The following is a 19,346-nucleotide window of genomic DNA, read 5'->3' on the forward strand; positions in this document are numbered from 1 at the left end:
ACACACAAAAAAGAAGAATGTGCTTATGTTTAGTAAAACATCATCTGGCCCCATTGTCTTTTTTATATTTGTACTTCTATAATTTTGTCTCTCAAGGTATTATACATAGAATATATTCACACCCTCCTCATACACATATAAGTTAGGAATTCCCGGCCACATTTTACAAGTGAGGAGGTTAGGTAAAAAAAAAAAAAAAACAAGATTGTTTTTTACCAGGGTATGAAACAAGATTTTGCAGAGAGCTATGATATGAAATTGGGTCTTTCTGTCTCCAATGTCCAAGGTACTAACATCTACATCATTCTGAATTTGAACTCAAGACTGCAACCCATCCCAGCACTGACCACTTTTTAATATAGCACTTACTAGCAAAGCATACACTAAACTTCTCTTGGTATCATCTCATGATCTTTCAGATCTTACTTTATATTTTTTTGATGCTCCATTTACACATTCCCTAAATAAATTTTCACTAAAATACAGTCTTATTGTTGCTATCACAGACCCTCAGGAGGCTTCTTTTCCATCAAGACATCTTAATAGGTCTGAACAGCTACCAGGATGACCTCTCATAATAAATGCTAAAACAGGAAAGAGAGAAGGAGGAGGTAGTACTATACTCCCTACAAATACTTCATTATTATATTAAAACATCAATGGCATGTTTCCCATCGAGTATTTCATTGAATATTAATTCCACAGGACAGTAAGAATCATGTGCAGAAAGAGTTCTATGTTAAATAAGTTTGTGAAATCCTGGATTTAGTAGCAAAGATAAAGTTAATTTTGCAACGGATTTCTTTAAACTTTTAACATGTTTAAGTATGTGTTGTAAATTTTCAAAGGGTAGAGTATCTTATGTAGAATTCTCTAAGATTTGTGATCATTAAAGCCTTTTATAAGGAGTATCCTGTGTGACCAATGCTAACATAATGCACTTTTTCAACAAATAGGAATAAAGCAGCTGCCAAATTCAATTTTCACTAGTTTCCCTGGCACTCACCAAGACTTAGGGCTTTGGCTGTGAAAGCCCTGCAGCAACACAAAGGACGTATGTCAAAGTCCTGTAATAAACAGGTACTGATGATGTCACATATATTATGAAAGCATAAGGTCCTTGAACAGAGGGCAGATCTGTAGAGAGAGCTAAATCAAAACTATGCTTATATTAAGCTATGACTCCTTGGAAACATTTGAACCTTTTTTTTTTTTTTTTTTTTTTTTTGAGACAGAGTCTCACTTTGTTGTCCGGGCTAGAGTGAGTGCCGTGGCGTCGGTCTAGCTCACAGCAACCTCAAACTCCTGGACTTAAGCGATCCTACTGCCTCAGCCTCCCGAGTAGCTGGGACTACAGGCATGCGCCACCATGCCCGGCTAATTTTTTGTATATATATATATATATATATTTTAGTTGTCCATATAATTTCTTTCTATTTTTAGTAGAGACGGGGTCTCACTCTTGCTCAGGCTAGTCTCGAACTCCTGACCTCGAGCGATCCACCCGCCTCGGCCTCCCAGAGTGCTAGGATTACAGGCGTGAGCCACCGCGCCCGGCCTTACATTTGAACCATTTTGTGCTGGGTCTCCCACGCATTGATTATCTCAGGGCAATAGGATTATTTTATAGTCTAATGTAAAGATTTTAAACAAAATTTAACCCAGTGATATACCAGGTACTATCAGCAATAGGAGTGGAAATTAAGAAGAAAGTGAACTGTAAAAATGTTAAGAAAATTAGAATTCTCAATTAGGAACTATGTCTTTCCCAATCACCCAAAAGATCCTTTACTATTCTTCATTTGACATTTGCCTATGCAGATTCCAAGTTCCCTAGGAGATTTTTTAGAAAGTATATTCTTTTAACTTGTGGCTAACCCCAATATTTCCATTAATACAACAGACTAGATCAGATTAAGCTTTCCAGACTATCTTTCAGGTATTTTAAGTTAATGGTATCTTTTTACAAACATTTCCTATTCATTTACCCTGTTTTAGAGTCTCTACAGAAAGCATTTTGTGTTTAATCTACAAAGTGATTAAAAGTAAAGGCTCTGTAGTTGGACAGAAGACAGATTAGATTCTGACTCTTCCCTTACTAATTGTGACTTTGGAAAACTTCCTCAGTTCTCTATGCCTGTCTCCTTTTACTTATAATAGCCTATATAATCCTAATTTATAGGATTGTTGTGAAAGTTAAGATAAAGCCTGTAAAGCACAGGTGCAAAGTAAACTCTCAATAAATCCTAGCTATTATGATGTCAATGGTGGTGATAATGATGTAAACAAATTAAATCAATAGTACTCAAATATTAGATTAGAATCAGTGGTTTGCAAACTTTAATATGTCTTTAAGAATTCCCTGGTACGCTTGCACCTTGGGCTCACAACTACTTGGAGCCTGGTTTAGTAGGGAGGAGGGGTTTTTCTCCCAGGCAGGCCTCAGGTAACACTTTGAGAAACACCGGACCAGTGCACACCAAGTTCCATTGCATATCCATCACATCACAGTTTTGACACTCCCTTTACCTCCCAAGTGTGGCTTAACTTTCATCCTTCACTCAACTTTTCTTTCTCTCTGGCCTGGCAGACAGAAGGCTTGCAGCTTTGGAGGGGTAAGTGGGCCAGCCAGTGCAGCCACAGTGTCTGCACTGGGAGCTACAGGTTCTCAGAGCAGGACTCCTTGACTTCCTCAGTTTTTAGCAGTGAATTCATCTTATCTGTAATCAGAGCGGCTCTGGTTGCTTGCTAAAGAACATATTCCTTTGAGTATGACTTATAAGTGCTATACAAGAAAGGAACGAGCAAAAACTGCTTTCCAGTTGTAACAAAGTACTTGCAAAAAATGTGACAGGAGCAAATCAAAACCTGAAATGAGTTAAAATAGTAGCTTTCACATTAATTATTCAAAAGACAAAAATTAAATTATTTATGGACTCACAAAAATGTAAGACAGTTTATTTTTGTGTGTGATATATGTATAATAACTCTGATTGATATCTTTGCCTATAATACTTAGAGAATTGCTCTTCAGTATTTTCCACTTTTGCTTAAGGTATGGCCCATTAGTCAAAGAAAACAGCAGTTCACAAATTTTCCCGGTAAGTGAAAGCCCAGGTTCTTTTTCACTTTATGAATAAACTCTTATCCTAGCTAAGGGTAAGAAGATAAACTCTTATCCTTCCTTTCCTAGAAGGAAATTCTTTTGACAAACTACCTGTTCCGACAACTACCTATGAATTTTGATGAACTCATTTAGGATTGACTGTGTTTTTCCCTCCTATATATGCAGAAAGGTAAAATGTAGATGTTGATGAAACGGCTGCCTCAGGCAGAGGCCACTATTTGGAGCATAAGACTTGGCTATGGTTGTCTCCTGCAATGCGTTCTGTGAATCTCAAATTGTTGTCCAACTGTGAAAAGAATGGCAGAAACCCTGTCCTGGCTTTTAACAGCTACAAGCCCAGAGATTGTAAAGTCAACGGAGCCCAGAGTAGCCCTGCGGGCAGCGCTAGCAGTGTGGCCTTTTCCCCCATCTCTTGTCAGTGCTCCACCCGCGAGCACGTTAGAGCCCCGTAAAGGGAAGAGACTTTCACTTTGCCAACGGGAAAAACCAAAGTCTGTGAAAAAGACATCTTTGAAACACATCCCCTGAAGAATGAATAGTGATATCTTAATATTAGCATTTGTTATTATATGTTATGATTTTTTAATGGTTTGTTTTAAGATCTGCTCTATAACTGCTCCTGCTTTCCAGGGGATTGAGCACCTCATAAAAGGAAACACTAATTGAGCAGGTCCTCAGGACCAGTCACTCCACTAATAATTCCAAGGGGATGAGCTATCATCACGGTACAAATATGGAACATAGGAAGCTTATCAAATTACTTTTTATGTGACAGAAATTATTTCTGATCAAAGCCGGCTCCCAGAATAAAGTCAAATTATACAGTTGTTCCTAAGGACTATGTAAAGCAGTCTGGCAATGAGAGCTGTAAGGTCTTTGTATTAATATTAGCTCAAATTGGGCCCATGTTTGACTCTCAAAGCGAGTTTCAGCTATAGTTTAAGAATTTCAGTATTAATGGTGTTTTTTCTTAAATGAAACAGCTGTCAAACTGTGCCCCCAGTGAATATATATACATCAAAGCAAGCAAGTCTTCCTGTGGAATGGTTACTTTCTTCAATAGATCATCACTGAGTGACAAAACAATGTTTCCCTATGCACTTACCAAAATGATATTTTCCACATTCACATGCTAACCGCAAACCTGTCAGATCTCAATGTTCACCGCTGAGATGTCAAATAAAAGTGATTTGTCAGTAGAGATATTTTATATCTAAGTTTATTGAATTTTAGGCACATACATTGTGGGACTGTTCAGTAGACTCACTCACAACACCCTGACTGTCCCTGTGACTCAGATCAAAAGGTCTACATCTGTATCAAGCAAGAAAGTAAATTTCATGATTACTGCAAATCCTATTTTAATCAATATTTTCTAAAATGGACTTTGCTTTTATTTTTCTTTTATGTTTGATAAATATTTCTCAGACAACTCCACATTTTAAGAAATAAGTAAAGCCTATTTTTACTTATATGAAAATATCTATTCCCCTAATTGACTATGTGCTTTGAGATTTGCTTAAGGCATCATTCAAAATGTTATCTGGGGCCCAGGCATACAACCAATGTGTTGAGGGAAACATTTGTAAAGAAAGAAGATCCTTCCTGTACTTTATTTCTTGTAGAGTTTTAAATGGACTTAGACTAATCTGGCATTTCTAATTGACACATTTCATACAGAATATTTAAAGATCAAAACCTTCTAAATTAAGAAAAGTACTTAATCAAGGCAGCCAGAACACCTTACAGTCCTTTGCTTTGACTAAAAGTATTAATTCAAATTGATAGCATTCCTCTAGGTATAGACCTAGAGAGATATTGCACTTTGTGTTCGAAGTGCCAGTTTCCTCTCCAGATATTTTTGCCTTTTGCATCACCTATTATTTCAGAAAAAAAGATTATAAACAAAAGTACTAGCTGCATCTGGTGTTCCCGAATGACCCACAAAGGAACAAAGGGCAATGAGAAGATGGGGCTTCAGGAACAGTCAGAAGCAAGCACACAGAAAAATGCCGAAAAAATGGCATTCTTAACTGGTAAATGGAGTTTGTATGCAGAAGATCTAGAAAGAAACAAGTAGAGGTTGCCCAAATAGTTCTGATAACCTCTGCTTGAGAGAGCTGAAAGAGACTGCACTTTTCATGCTTTTCCAATTTCAAAGACAGCAAACTTCTATTAGATAAATCTTGATTTTGATTAGAAAGGAAATCCTTGGGGACATAAGAAACCTCCCAGTCAGTCTAGAACGTTGAAATGAATTTCCTGTAGAGACAAATCTGAGGCAAAGATAAGTCAATCAATATTAACCCGTCTCTTACAAAAAATTGAAGTTCTACTTTATTGAGGCCATTTTTTGTTCTTATATGTTTGAGAGAGAAAAAAGAACATGGAGACAAAAAATAATGAAAAGGTAATCCTCATTCAAGTTATGAGAAAATCTTTTGGATGCGTCATAGACAATTTATATCAGCATTATAATAATATTAAAATTTATTTTTTAAAAAAATCAGCTGGAGATAAACTTAATGCCACCATATTTTACCATGTTGTGGGTATTTTTTTTTTATCTTAAAGAAGAAATCCCGGGGTCTACACATATATAGTTAATAATTTTGCTTGTACAATGTCAACAGCTACTACCCAATTTCTCAGTCTTTTTAACACTTAAAGAAATGGGTCCTTACTTTCTATCACTTCAGAAGTCACTAACAGAGGATTCCCTATACAAAAGTGGTTACCTTATTGATAGCCTTAATCTTTGCTGAAGGTGTGTTATTATTACAAGAATGGACTCATACTGATGATATTCAACAATGAATTTTTGATCAATATCCAGAATTATATTTGATACTTGCTAGAAAAAAAAATAGATATTTCATAGTTGATAAAATTGAACCAGAGATGGATTAAGTGATTTACCCAATAAGCTATAATCGGTGAGTCACAGAAATAGAATTAAAATTCATGTTTCTTGTTGCTCAGGCCAGACAGTGATAGACACCTAATTCAACATAAACAAGAGATTTTTAAGTATAAAAGAATGTGATGTTATCTACTAAACAATTATTCTGTTCTGTTGCAGAGTTATGCCATAAATTTCTATTTGCACTTCAATATTTCCTCTTCTAAAAATGGCTACAAAAATTATATAAGTAGTATCATAAATTGAAATATCACAAATAAAATGTTTGAAAAAATAGAAATGTATTCATAAAATATAAAAATCTATTAAGTAATAAGGCATATGCTTGGATTATTTCTTGATTAATACATCTGTAAAAGTAAAGAACTTTGTTTTAATTATCTATATCTCTTCAAGTTTTCTCTCAGATTTTGCCTGTAATATGCTTCCATCTAGGTTATTAACCAGAACTTGCTGAGTGATTTGAGGAAACTCAGTTTATCTTACATGTCTCAAAATTTCAAGCTTTAAAAATAAAGTATCACACTACATAATTTCTGGAAACCCCTTCAACTTTATAGAATTGCAAATGTAAATCATAATATCTAATATTTTAGAGTACTTACTACACACCAGTCAGTAGCCTAGGAACTTTATAAGTATTATCTCATATAATCCACACAACAACTCCGTCATGTAGGATGATATGTTATCCACTTTTTATATCATGAAAAATTGAAGTTTAGAAAGGTTTAACAGCTTAGTCAGAGACAAGTAAAAAAAGATAGCTGGAAGTCAAACTCGGGTTTATCAAACACCAGTCCCGTACTCTTAATCTTTACACTTCACCATCCTTATTGTAGCCCTATTATGAAGATGGAGGTCCTGAAACAGGAAGCTTACATGGTTCACCATACTTGCATGTGAGACTAATGCCTCACTATGAGAAATGTGGTCTGCAGACCAGCAGCATCACCTAGGAGCTTGCTAGAAATACAGGAATACGGGCTCCACTCCAGATGTACTATCCAGATTCTACATTTTAGCAAGATGCATGCGTGATTTATGTGCCCTTAAAGTTTGTAAAACACAGACCTAAAAAACATTTAAGAAAGACATGCAGGAAAGAAAATGGCCACATATTACCTGATTTTAAGAAATGAACAATGTCATTTGTTAAAAACGATTTTTTTCCTTAGGCCTTTCAAGATCAACTGAATACTGGATAAATAATAAAACTGCTAAATATGTATACAAGTAAAATGAAAATAGTCTGTACAACTTAAAGCATGTAATCAACAATATAAGATTACTATCAAAATAGACTAATAATCCTAATGTCTGGGAATTATTTTTGCCTTTGAGCTATATCTGCTATTCAAATCACTGTAAAATGGCCCTTCAGGTTTATAAATTTCTATATTTGATAATATAGTATCCAGTGTAGGAAAGGTCAACATAAAAGCAATAATTGCCATTGAGTATGTTTTGTTAATATCATTTAGGTAATAGTTTTCCTTCCAATATTCAAATATCATGGGTCTTAACCATATAAAAAGGAATGTTTCTGTAAGTATAGAAGTGCTCCTATATTTATCAGTTTCTTTTTATAATCTATAGAAAATCTAACAAGAGAGACATATGCTCTTAAATACTGTAATGTTTAATAGTGTACTATATTATTAGACCAATGAAGCACAAATTAAAATATCCAGATTTATTTTGTATTCAATAAAATATATAGAAACCAAGTACATTTTTATCTTATTGTCTGGTAAAAGCTCAATCCAGATGCACAGAATATATATTAAAGTGTCTTAGGTATACCATTCTCCTATCAGTACAGTCATTTTTTCCTTCCCTTGGGAGTAACTGGTTTAACTTAGATTAATTCTTATGAAAGTTAGAGTTCCTTATACTTCATAGTTGTTTTATTCTATATTTTTAAGGAATTTCTCTAGTTTTCTTGCTGCTGGATTTGATTCTAATTGAGTAGCAAAAGTGCACTTTCCCGTTAGCTCCAATGCTGCAATCCTCCCTGATCGATACTCTTCAAGCTGGTTTATTTGTGCCCTAGGCTGTTAAAACTTACTCTTTAGTAGAAGTAACCCCTGAAAATACAGTACTGCTTAGTTCAGGTAATGTGTTTTGTGTGCTTGGCATAAATAATGCACTTCATATTCTTAAAGGTCATTGAAGAAAATAATCAGACCACAATGGCAAAAACAGGTCTCTTGTCTTTTCTGTCCTTATTGCCAGAGTGGTACATTTACATGACAATGGAATCATGTGAGATAACATAATGAGCATCAAGGCAACACATAGGATTTCATCACCTGTTTTATATATAAAAATCTACTGGGATTATTGGCTGAGGTAAGAAACTTTAACAATAAGCAGAAGTATTAATTTACAGCTAAATTATTTTCATAATATAGAAAGGTATCACTAAGATTTATGATTTATCTGAATTTCAAATTTAGGTTATTCTCCAATACTTTAAAATGTCACCATATTTTGATTCAAAAACAAAACAAATGTCACCATAAAAATTTTTATTTATATAATAATTATTGATTCCTTATGAAAGTATGTCTCCAAACATTGAGTCTATGCACAATATATATATTATATATTATGGTATTGTGCAATTAATCCAATTAGAAACCAGAATATAGGTCTGGAGCATGTCCAGGGCATATGAACATTAGGCTGCATACTGATTAACTCAGGCAGCATGCATGAGGTTAATGGAAATTGTTCAAGGTATAAGGATAGTTTTACAGGTGACTTTTGATCCAGGAGACAGTAGTGTAAAGAGTAAAGTCAGGAGGACAATGTTCAAGGCAAATATTTGGTCAAGAATAGGGACACTGTCTGCCCCTGCAATGTAGAAAAGTCAGGAATAGAAAATCAGAACCATGGATAGCTCCCCAGAGACCCTGTAACAAAGACCTTACTGAGGCATTCTATCTTAAAAATCAAGACCTACGTTGCTGGTTATTCCTAATGAGAAAATTTTCTGGCTTACAGAATTCATCTTCCTTATATTTCAAGTTTTTCCACATTGTCACTGAGGTCTTTTTAATTCCTATATCAGAAAGGAGATTCATTCTAAATAGCCTGACAGAGTCTACCAAAAACATGTCCAAATTCTCACTGGGTTCACAAGATTACTTCGCAGCCTTGCAGCCTTTTTACCTTCAGATGATTCAGAATTTCCGTATCTACTGGACAATTGACAAATATATGACCCAGTCACTAACTCCACACAGTGACTCATAATATAATATATAGTATAATATAAATATTAAATATAGTAATTTCAAATTGCTTAGAATGAAAAAGTTTCCAATAATTATAAACATGCTCTCATTTCAATCCCCATAACAAAGTTAAGAGAGGTGGTTTTATGTCTGTTTTACACATGTAAAATGTGCACACTGAGAAGTTCAATGGCTTACTTCAAATCACAAACCAAGACACAGCCAAAATTAAAAATCAGACTTTTTTTCTTCTAAACCCACCATATTATAAAAATTCAGTTTAAATTAATATACATGGCAGATATTTCAAATGTCTTAAAAATTATTTGCTTATAATTCATGTAATTATGGAACCAGAAAGTCTATAGGTCTATGAGATTATTGTTTTCCTTTTCTTCAGGTAAAATATCTTCTGTCCAGTGATACCTTGATTTGAACCCTCTCCCAAACCTCCATCTACTGCCCAAGCTCAGGGGCCACATAAAGAAGTATAAACTATGTCAAGTTTATGAAGCAAATAACACTAAGTGACCCCCCACGTCTGCCTCAAAGACTTCTGTCGCTTCTTTAGGCAAATCATTGCTTGGAAATGGCTGCCTAGGTAAGGACTAGACTTCCCAGTTTATGTGCACCTATGTGAGGCCACTGAATATTTTTCTTAATAAAAAAGAATCAACATGCATATCTACACCTATAAAAAGCAGTTTTTCCTGGTCCCATTTCCCATCCACTGGATAAAAAGAGAAGACTTGAAGCTCCTTGAGGAGGGTAGATTCGTAAGATGTAAGGGGTGTAAGTCTCTTTGTTACATAAGGACAGACCAATTGACCAATCTGCATTTTCCCGTTAAGGAAGAAAAAATAAATAAACTTTTATTATGTTAAGCAGTTGAGATTTAAGGAAAGCAGTTAGCATCACCTTATTTAATACAGTTTCTAAAATTCTTCTTTTGGTACAGTGCTTCTCCACAAGAGGCAATTTTACCCCTCAGGGGATACCTGGCAATGTCTAGAGACATTTTTAGTTATAATAGTTGGGGTAGAGGAAGCTTGTGGTCCTGAAATCTAGTAGGCAAAAATAAAGGATACAGACAAGCAGCTTACATTCCCCTAGCAAAGAATTAACCCACTCAAATGCCAATAGTACCACTGGTGGAGAACCCTCATTTTAGCGTAAAGAAATAAATGGCAAACTAGCCAGTGCAGAAGAGTATATGAGAAGAGGAGTAAGGAGTATCAATGAATGAGCAAGTTAAATCTTTGTGTTTTTTAGTTGGTTTCATCTTATCTGTGAAATGGGGAGATATTCAATAGCAAACCTAACATTAGCCATAGCATGCTCTCATTAAGGATGTGTGCTCCTTCTCTGTTTTGCCACTGAATTTTACCAACTCAATGCTCACGTTGTCATCCTCTTATTTCACAACTAGTCTCAGATTTGAGCCTAAAAGCAATGATGATCAGAACGCGCAGCTCACAAGCAAGCCAGCCAATTGCAAAGATTTTTTCATTGCTTGCCCATGTACTTCCTTCTGGGTACTGATCTGTCCAAGAAGTTCACGAAAGCCTGTATCTCTGTACATACAAAAGCAGCATGAAAAATAGGACAAGGTTTGGCAAATAGATTACTTCAATAAATACTTCCTTGTTCACTGCTATCAAACGTATGACTGTTTCAGCACTTGAAAACATGGGAAATGCAGACAGAAATTCAGTAGGATTTCATATGCAATTTTGAAAAGTTTTTATATGCAAAGTTTTTTTAGGAAAACTTTGTTTTCCTGAACTTGTATGACCTCTTTTTAAACGATATTGATTAATAAAGTGACCATATTGATTGCCTATATATAGTCTCCACCTATTTACATTTCCTTTGTTTAAATGCCATGATTGAATAGAAAAATTGCAAATGAGAAATAGACTTACAAACCTGAAATATCTATAATTTTATCATAAATGAATATCACTTCTCTTTGACAGTATGAAGACTCCCCACACTCCCCTAGAATTGTTTTGGGGCATTTTACATCAAACCTATTACAAGGACTACAGGATACCTGGGCAGGAACTAAGAAATCTCCTAAAGGCATGATATAGCAAGAAAATAATAGAGCATTCAAGAGCTTTAATTCGTTCCAAATAAATGCTCTGGACAAACAGAGTGCACATATTTTCAGAGATGCATTATCTCAAAGAGCAGTACTCAAAAAAAAAAGTACTAAATAAAGTAGTTTCAATAAATCATAAAAAGGTAAATTGAACAAACAAGGAGTGATTTTCTCCTTTTATTCTCACCCATAAATAATGTGTTCAGGTCAGAAATAAATTCAATAGGGAATAATTAGATGCTAACAGTGCATTTTCAATTGGATACAAAATTATTATTATATATTTTCTGAACATGTATAATAAAGTCGTAACTCTTTTCTAAAACACAGAACCCAAAATTCTTACACTTTTTGAGCCCCAGGATCTGGTGACTTTTTCTGGTGAATTTGGAGACAAAAGCCTGAGGGCTAATTTTGACAGAAAGCTAAGTGATAAGAAGTATAATATGTCAATAACTGATTAAGCTGTGGATGTGGGTGGACATTTCTCTTACTTTATTAGATGGAGGTGGGAGTTATGCAATGACTGCATTTGGACTAGCAAAGTAGTCTGTGGCATAGAAATAAGAGGTGACACCCATAATGCAGAATAATAATAAATGTACTAGGTGGTTATGGAGGTTGAAACAGAGTGGTATGTTAGAGAGAGATCTGTGAATAAATTAGTATGTGCTCAAGAATCAGTATTGACTTGACACTCCAAGTGCTTTAGCTGCAAATGAAATTTTTTTATTGTCATCTCAGTTACTGGGGAAAATGATGTCATTTCTTACACTTGCTATTTCTAGTTTAAGTACTGCAGTGAGACCATTATAACAACAAAATCTCTGCCAGAACCAAAACACACTAGACTCAAACAAAGGAGCAATGCACTCTCCCTTCCTAACTAAAGCAATAAAAATCATTTCTCCAAAGAATATAGAGTTATGACTTTGAACAAGTAACCTCGTGTTCTATTGTTTTGTCAATGACCCTTGTCTATTTTGTTCTTCATCCTTGAAGGGACATTACCCACTGACAATAGAGATATAGGTAGCTAGCATACAGCTAGCTAGATAGATAAAATGCATAGACAAATAAAATACTTTTGAGAACTATGTATTTTACATAATAGTTAAATATAATTACATAATAGGTATTTATGTAGTATAAACCTTCTTAGACTTCTGCATTCACACAGACCACTAAACTAAAACATAGTCTTAAATTTTAACTCATTAATTCATTTCATTAAAAAATTTGGTTACATATTATGTCTCAGAGACCACTCATGATGTTGGGAATTCAAAGAAACATAAGACTTGGCTCTAAAGCTGCAGTCCCCAAGCCCCAGGCCGGGTCTGTTATCGGCACCTGGCCTGTTAGGAAATCGGCTGCACATCACCACCTAAGCTCCACACCCCAACCCCATCCCCATCCCCATCCCCAGTCACTGGAAAAAATGTCTTCCATGAAACCGACTCCTGGTGCTGGAAAGGTTGGGGACCACTGCTCTAAAGGATTTCAGTCAGTAATACATATCATTGTAAAACATTGTGTTAAGTACAAGACAGACATATACACTAGAATTTCAATAGTAAAACAATGGAGGAAATGATCAGTTCTCCCTGGGTAGATCAAGCTTTACAGAAGACACTGAACTGGGACTTGAAGAATGATCAGGAGTTCCCCACTCGGATAAGGGAGAAATTAGTGCAACTATAAGCAGAAAAAAATTGTATGTTAGTCCTTCACTGGTGACAGAAGTCTTAGGGAAGCTGGAGGAAAGGAAATGGAGAGTGAGGTATGAAAATACAGAGAGCAATAGGAGAGAAAGCATTATAGAGCTGGTCACCGCTTGAAATCCAGTACGACTGAGTTTGCTTGATCTCGAATTGTCTTCTGAAAGGGCATATTGACTACTGAATTTTGTAAGAGTCTGTCTAGGTGGAGAAAAATTAGAATTTATGCACCATCTCCCATTTGCCATTAGTCCAAGGTTCAAATTCAGGGCTGTGCATGTATAGGTGCCAAGTGGATCCTACGGCATTTCACAGCTCACTAGCCACCACCAAACCCCAGGTAGAAGGACAAGATATGCAGAATGCAGGCACCAGACAAGTGCTATAATGTGAAGTTAATCATCACAACAGCTAGAGTAAAATAAGTGGCCACAGACCAAGGACAGATGCAGCCAATAGCATCGAAGTAGCATGCAGAAGATGTCTCACATAGCCAACTCCTTGCACTTCTCAGATTTATTCATGTCCTCCCGTTTTGTCCAGATCCCTCCTCAATTATGGCAATTCCATCTTCCTTACATCTGACATAGTATTTAATATTCTCAGGCTTGTTTTTACAAATGTCCCCAATACAGTTTGAATTTAATACAGGAGACCTGTTGAGCCTGTGAATTCAGTGTTCCTTTGCAGCTATATCACCCTTATAATCAGATTCTGGGCCTGATTTTCAGCACAAGGATTAAGAATAACCTTTGACTCGGCTGAACCAGGCTATCTTTTTTAAATTCTCATAATACATCAAAGTCATAGGCGTAAATTTAGTCAAAAAGATGAAATTGAGTTTTTGCATTTTTTATGACAAAAAGCTAATCATCTCCATGAGAAAACTTTTCCCCTAACATTTGTGTTTATAATTCTTTTTTTATTTTTATTTCAGGATATTATGAGGGTACAAACATTTTGGTTACATTTTGTCTTTGCCTCACCGAAGTGGGGATTAGAGGCATGCCCTTCCCCTCTACAATGCTCACCACATCCATTAGTTGTGACTTTACTGCACCCCCCCAACCCCCTAATCCCTGGAGGATATTACTACCGTGTGAATAGTGTTGATCAGTCAGTCCCAAGTTGATGGCAAGTACATGTAGAGCCTATTCTTGAACTTCTCACTCTGCTGAAGTACAGTGCCATGAGGGATACTCAGTCCTCACATCCCCAAAAACAAATGAAAAAATCATAAATTTCATTCTGGCAAGGAACTAAGACATCAAATCTCTTAAAAATTGAGAGGTCTCCAGGGAACTAGTTTCAGGAACAGAAAGGCAAGAAACTACCTAATGATCAGTCTGGGCAATGGCAACCACAAAACTTTTGCCCTGCCTTGCCCTGCCCTGCCCTGCCTTGCCTTGCCTTCCTCCTGTGACCTGACATCTGACCTCCCATGACTTGACCGCCAATGACCTGACCTCTGACCTCCCACGACCTCCCTAGACCTGCCTTGCCTTTTTTTTTATTTCATCATATAATAGGGTACATATGTTTAGGTTACACATATTGCCCTTGCCCCACCCAAGTCAGAGCTTCAAGCACTTCCGTCTCCCAGATGGTGCTCTTGGCTTTCATTTGTGTGTATATACCTATCCCCTCCTCTCCGCTACCCTCTGACCGACACTCGACAAATGTTATTGCTGTATGTGCTCTTAGGTGTTGATCAGTGAAAACCAATTTGATGGTCAGTACATGTGGTGCTTATTTTTTCACTCTTGGGATACTTCACTTAATAGAATGGGCTCCAGTTCTATCCAGAATAATACAAGAGGTGCTATAGATCATCCATGCCCCCCTCCCAAAGTAAGCATCTTAGTCAAGCTAAGCTCAGAGATAAATCATTCCATGCTGCACCCCTAATTCTTCTGACTTCCTCCCTTTCCCACCAGCTCATGCCATGAATTCCACATGTCCTCTGTATTGTGCAGCATGAACTTTTATATACCCAGAGCACAGAAGTACCGCATATGGGTAATAGGAAGCAGGCACTTTGTACTCCACTATGGAGTGTGAATGAGTCTTGCCTTTCAGGAGGGCAACTGGCAAGCCTGTATCAAGAATACTAAATGCTCATGCACTTTTCTCCTGCCATTCCAATTCCAAGAATTTATCCTAAGTAAACAATGAATTATATCAATCCCCAAAGCAGCGTTGTTTATGAAACTAAAAATCAGAGACACCCTCAATGTAGGAGGATGTAAGGAAGTGGTTAGCAACTGTGGCTAACATATGGAGACTTATTCTATTCCAGGTATTGTGCCAATCCCATTTGTGGTGATCAGGAAAATGTACCTTGCAGACCTCCAGCTACAAGGAGTGTTTAATTGATCAAGAGCCCAGGAGCCCTCTGAAAATCTATCACTGCATTTGCACGGAGGCCACGCTTCCCATGGATTGCATTCCACCAATGTTTAAGAGCAGGAGGAATACAAAGACAGGCCCATTCCTGGGAGATGTGAGATTCCTCTTAACAGCCAACTTTGGCTCAAGAATTCTGACGGCCTTGTGAAACTTTATTACACAGCATGATAGTCTAGGACAATTTCACCCAACCTTTTGTCCCTCTCTCTTCCCCTTGGGGTCTGACCTGCACTGTGGTGTGATGGCTCCTCCAGCCTTCCCTAGCTCCTGCACCATTTTCTTTCACAGGCATTTCCCCTAATACAATCCTCGTATATTCGAAAAAAAAAATGAAATTCCATGGAAGTTATCTCACTTGGCAAAGACCAATGTCAGAAGATGAATCTTAATATTTCATATCTCCTATAAAATATTTAAAAATCACAGTTTTCTTGGGAAGAGAAAAATTTCAATAAACTCAGTATCTAGAAAATATGGTGGGATATGCAGAACACATTTTTTTATTATAAATATTAAAATATCAGAAGGCAATATGCTTTCCAGCATGGAATTGGTAATTATTGTGTTTGCATTTGCTATTTCTGAAAAATTTGAAATGGCTTTAAATGCTCACTCCTATGACAGTCAATTCCTTGTTTGCTCCTTTATTTAACCTAAGTCATTTTCACCCCATCTCATCCCACCTTATCTTTCCATTCTATCATTATAGTCACTGAGTTTAGAACTGATCACATCAGGTAGAAAACAATCTTACAATAAATTTAGTTTTCTTAACTGCTAAGTACTTTTTTCTTTTTTAGAACATATTTTTGAATGTAGGTATAGAATATTGATTTATAAAGAATACAAAAAATATTTCATTCATTTATTCAATTGACAAATATTTGTTAACCACCAAATAAATGCAAGTCATATGTATTTATCTATTGCTGAGTAACAAATTACCATGAACTTAGCAGCTTTAAACCACACACATTTATTATCTCACAATTTCTGTGCATCAGGAATCTCAGCATAGCTGGCTTAGCTCAGTCCTCTGCTTCAGCGTCTCTTACAAGGCTGTATTCAAGGCATTGACCAAGGCCAAGGTCTCATCTGCAGTTTGACTGGGGAAGGGATCTACTTTGAAGCTCACATGGTTATTGGCAGGATTCATATCCTTGTAACCTGTCAGGTAAAATATTTGACAACTTGCTGGCTGTTGGCCAGAGATCACCCCTGTTTTCTTGCCGTGTGAGTTTCTTCATAGGTTGGCTTGTTTTATTAAAGCCAGCAAGGGAGATTCAATAGAGTCTACCAGAAAGATGGAAGTCATACTCTGCAGAATCACCATGACAGCTGGGACCTTGTACACATATCCTGAAAACTGGGGGGCCTTCAAGGCCTTCATTGCTGCTCAGTACAGTGGAGCTTAGATCCACATGCTCTCCACACTACCCCACTTCCACTTTGGCCAAACCAACCACACCCCTGAATTTCTCCACAAATTTCCTGCTGGCAAGTTTCCAGCATTGAGGGTGATGATGGGTGCTGTGCGTTTGAGAACAATGCCACTGCCAACTATGTGAGCAGTAAGTAACTGCAGGGAAGTACTCCAGAGGCAGCTTGCCCCGGTAGTACAGTGGGTGAGCTTTGCTGATAGAAACATAGAGCCCCTCAGCCAGTACCTGGGTGTTCCCCACCTTGGGCATCATGCACCATGACAAACAGGTCACCAAGAATGCAGGAGGTAAGGTGAATTCTAGGGCTTCTGGATGCTCACTTGAAGATGGGGACTTTCTTGGTAGGTGAACAAGTGACACTGGCTGACATCATAGTTGTGTGCCCCCTGTGTGGCTCTATAAGCAGGGCCTGGAGCCAGGCTCTTTCTGCCAGGCCTTTCCTGATACCAACTGCTGGTTCTTCACCTGCATCAACCAGCCCCAGTTCTCAGTTCAGGGCTGTCTTGGGAGAAGTGAAACTGTGTGAGAAGATGGCCCAGTGTAATGCTAAAAAGTTTGCTGAGAGCCAGCCTAAAAAGGACATTCCACGGAAAGAGAATGTTCACAGGAAGAGAAGCAGAAGCTGCAGGCTGAGCAGAAAGAAGAGAAAAAGGCAGCTGCTCCTGCTCCTGAAGAGATGGACAAATGTGGGCAGACCCTGACTGCAGAGCCCAAGGCCAAGGACCCCTTTGCTCACCTGCCCAAGAGTACCTTTGTGCTGGATGAATCACTGTAATGTTCCAGGGGTTGGACAAGCTGAGGACGAATGCCTTTGCCAGTGTCATCCTCTCTGGCACCTTCAATAGCAGCCCCATTTCTGGAGTCTGGGTCTTCCGAGGCCAGGAGCTTGCCTCTCTACTGAGTCCAGATTGGCAGATGAACTACGAGTCTTACACATGGCAGAAACTGGGTCTTGGCAGTAAGGAGACTCAAACACCGGTTTGAGAATACTTTTCCTGGGAGGGGGCCTTCCAGCATGTGGGCAAAGCCTTCAATCCGGTTTAGATCTTTAAGTGAACATCTCTTGCCATTGCCTAGTTGCCTGTACCTGTCCTTCAGGGAGATGGAGGTCATTAAAGGAAACTGAACATTGAAAGAAAAAAAAAGCTGAAGCTACAATCTATAATATAATCATGGACATAACATTCCATCACCTTTGCCATATCCTATTGGTTAGAAGCAAGTTATAGATCCAACCTACAATCAAGGGGAGGGAATTAAAATACCATGATAGCAGGACAGCCATCTGGAGTCTGTACCTGTGAGCACTGTTCCAGGGTCTGGGGATAGAGCAGTGAACAAGACAGATGAGGCAACTGTTCTTATATCAAATATAAAATGCAATAAAATATGCCATTGACACATTGGTAGTCTTTCTTTATCCTTTGTCACTTTGGTTGACAATAATTTTTTATATAATGACCCAGCTGTCTGAATTTGTATGATGAACTAAAGAGATGGATAAAGTTAATGATAAGATTATTAAAGTCAGTAAAAAAGAGGGAGATGACAAGAATGTCTCTATGAGGAGAATCAAAGATGGCGGAGTGGTGGTGACGGCCTGAATCTGCGCTCCCGGGAAGGAAGGCATCGATCCGGACCTGCCACAACGCTAGAAGACCGCTCCCACACAGGAACAGCGGTGTGAATCCACGGAGAATTAGCGTGGGACAAACAGAGCGAGTGAGGTCTGAGGTGAACGAAAATTGGGAACGCGGGACAGACACTAGCCAGCGGAGCGCGGGTCGGATACACCCGCCCCCAGCCGGGGCGGGTGCAGCCTCTCGGGAAAGCGGCTTGTCCTCCTCATTGATCGCCGCTCCCAATTGAATAGAGCCCTGACCCAGGCCAGCGCAGAATCACTGAGGGATACGTGGCGCATTGCAGACAGGAGGCTTTTTTGAGAAATTACCTTAGAACCTGGGGGATCTCAGCTGAGACAGCGCTTGGCGAGGAGGGACGGATCTGCCCCAGGGCAGAAAAACACAAAAGACTCCCGGACAGCAAATAGCGTTGTACCCCGTGCTGCCTTTTTCGGCAGTTCTCCAGCCGGTCACCCCCGGTGCGTGTCCTTGCTGGCCAGCCCCCGGGCAGTGGCGGTCTCTGCCTGCCGGGGAGCCGGTCCCCTCCAGCCCCGGAGCTCGGCAGGCGCCATCTTGAAAGCGAAGGCAAAACCGCTCGGGAGCCAAAAAGTGCCCAGCGGCTCTTTCTGCCCGTGCTGCCTTTTCCAGCGGTTCTCCAGCCAGTGACCCCCCGGTGCGCGTCCTTGCTCGCCAGCCCCTGGGCAGTGGTGGTCTCCGCCTGCCGGGGAGCCGGCCCCCTCCAGCCCTGGA

General features: G+C 38.3%; 1 pseudogene; it reads left to right on the plus strand.

The window, feature by feature from the left end:
• Positions 1 to 16,863: 16,863 nt before the first annotated feature.
• On the plus strand, positions 16,864 to 18,018 carry LOC138399482 (elongation factor 1-gamma-like; annotated as a pseudogene).
• The last annotated feature ends 1,328 nt before the right edge of the window (positions 18,019 to 19,346 follow it).

This window comes from Eulemur rufifrons, chromosome 19, assembly GCF_041146395.1.
Source record: "Eulemur rufifrons isolate Redbay chromosome 19, OSU_ERuf_1, whole genome shotgun sequence".
NCBI lineage: Eukaryota > Metazoa > Chordata > Mammalia > Primates > Lemuridae > Eulemur > Eulemur rufifrons.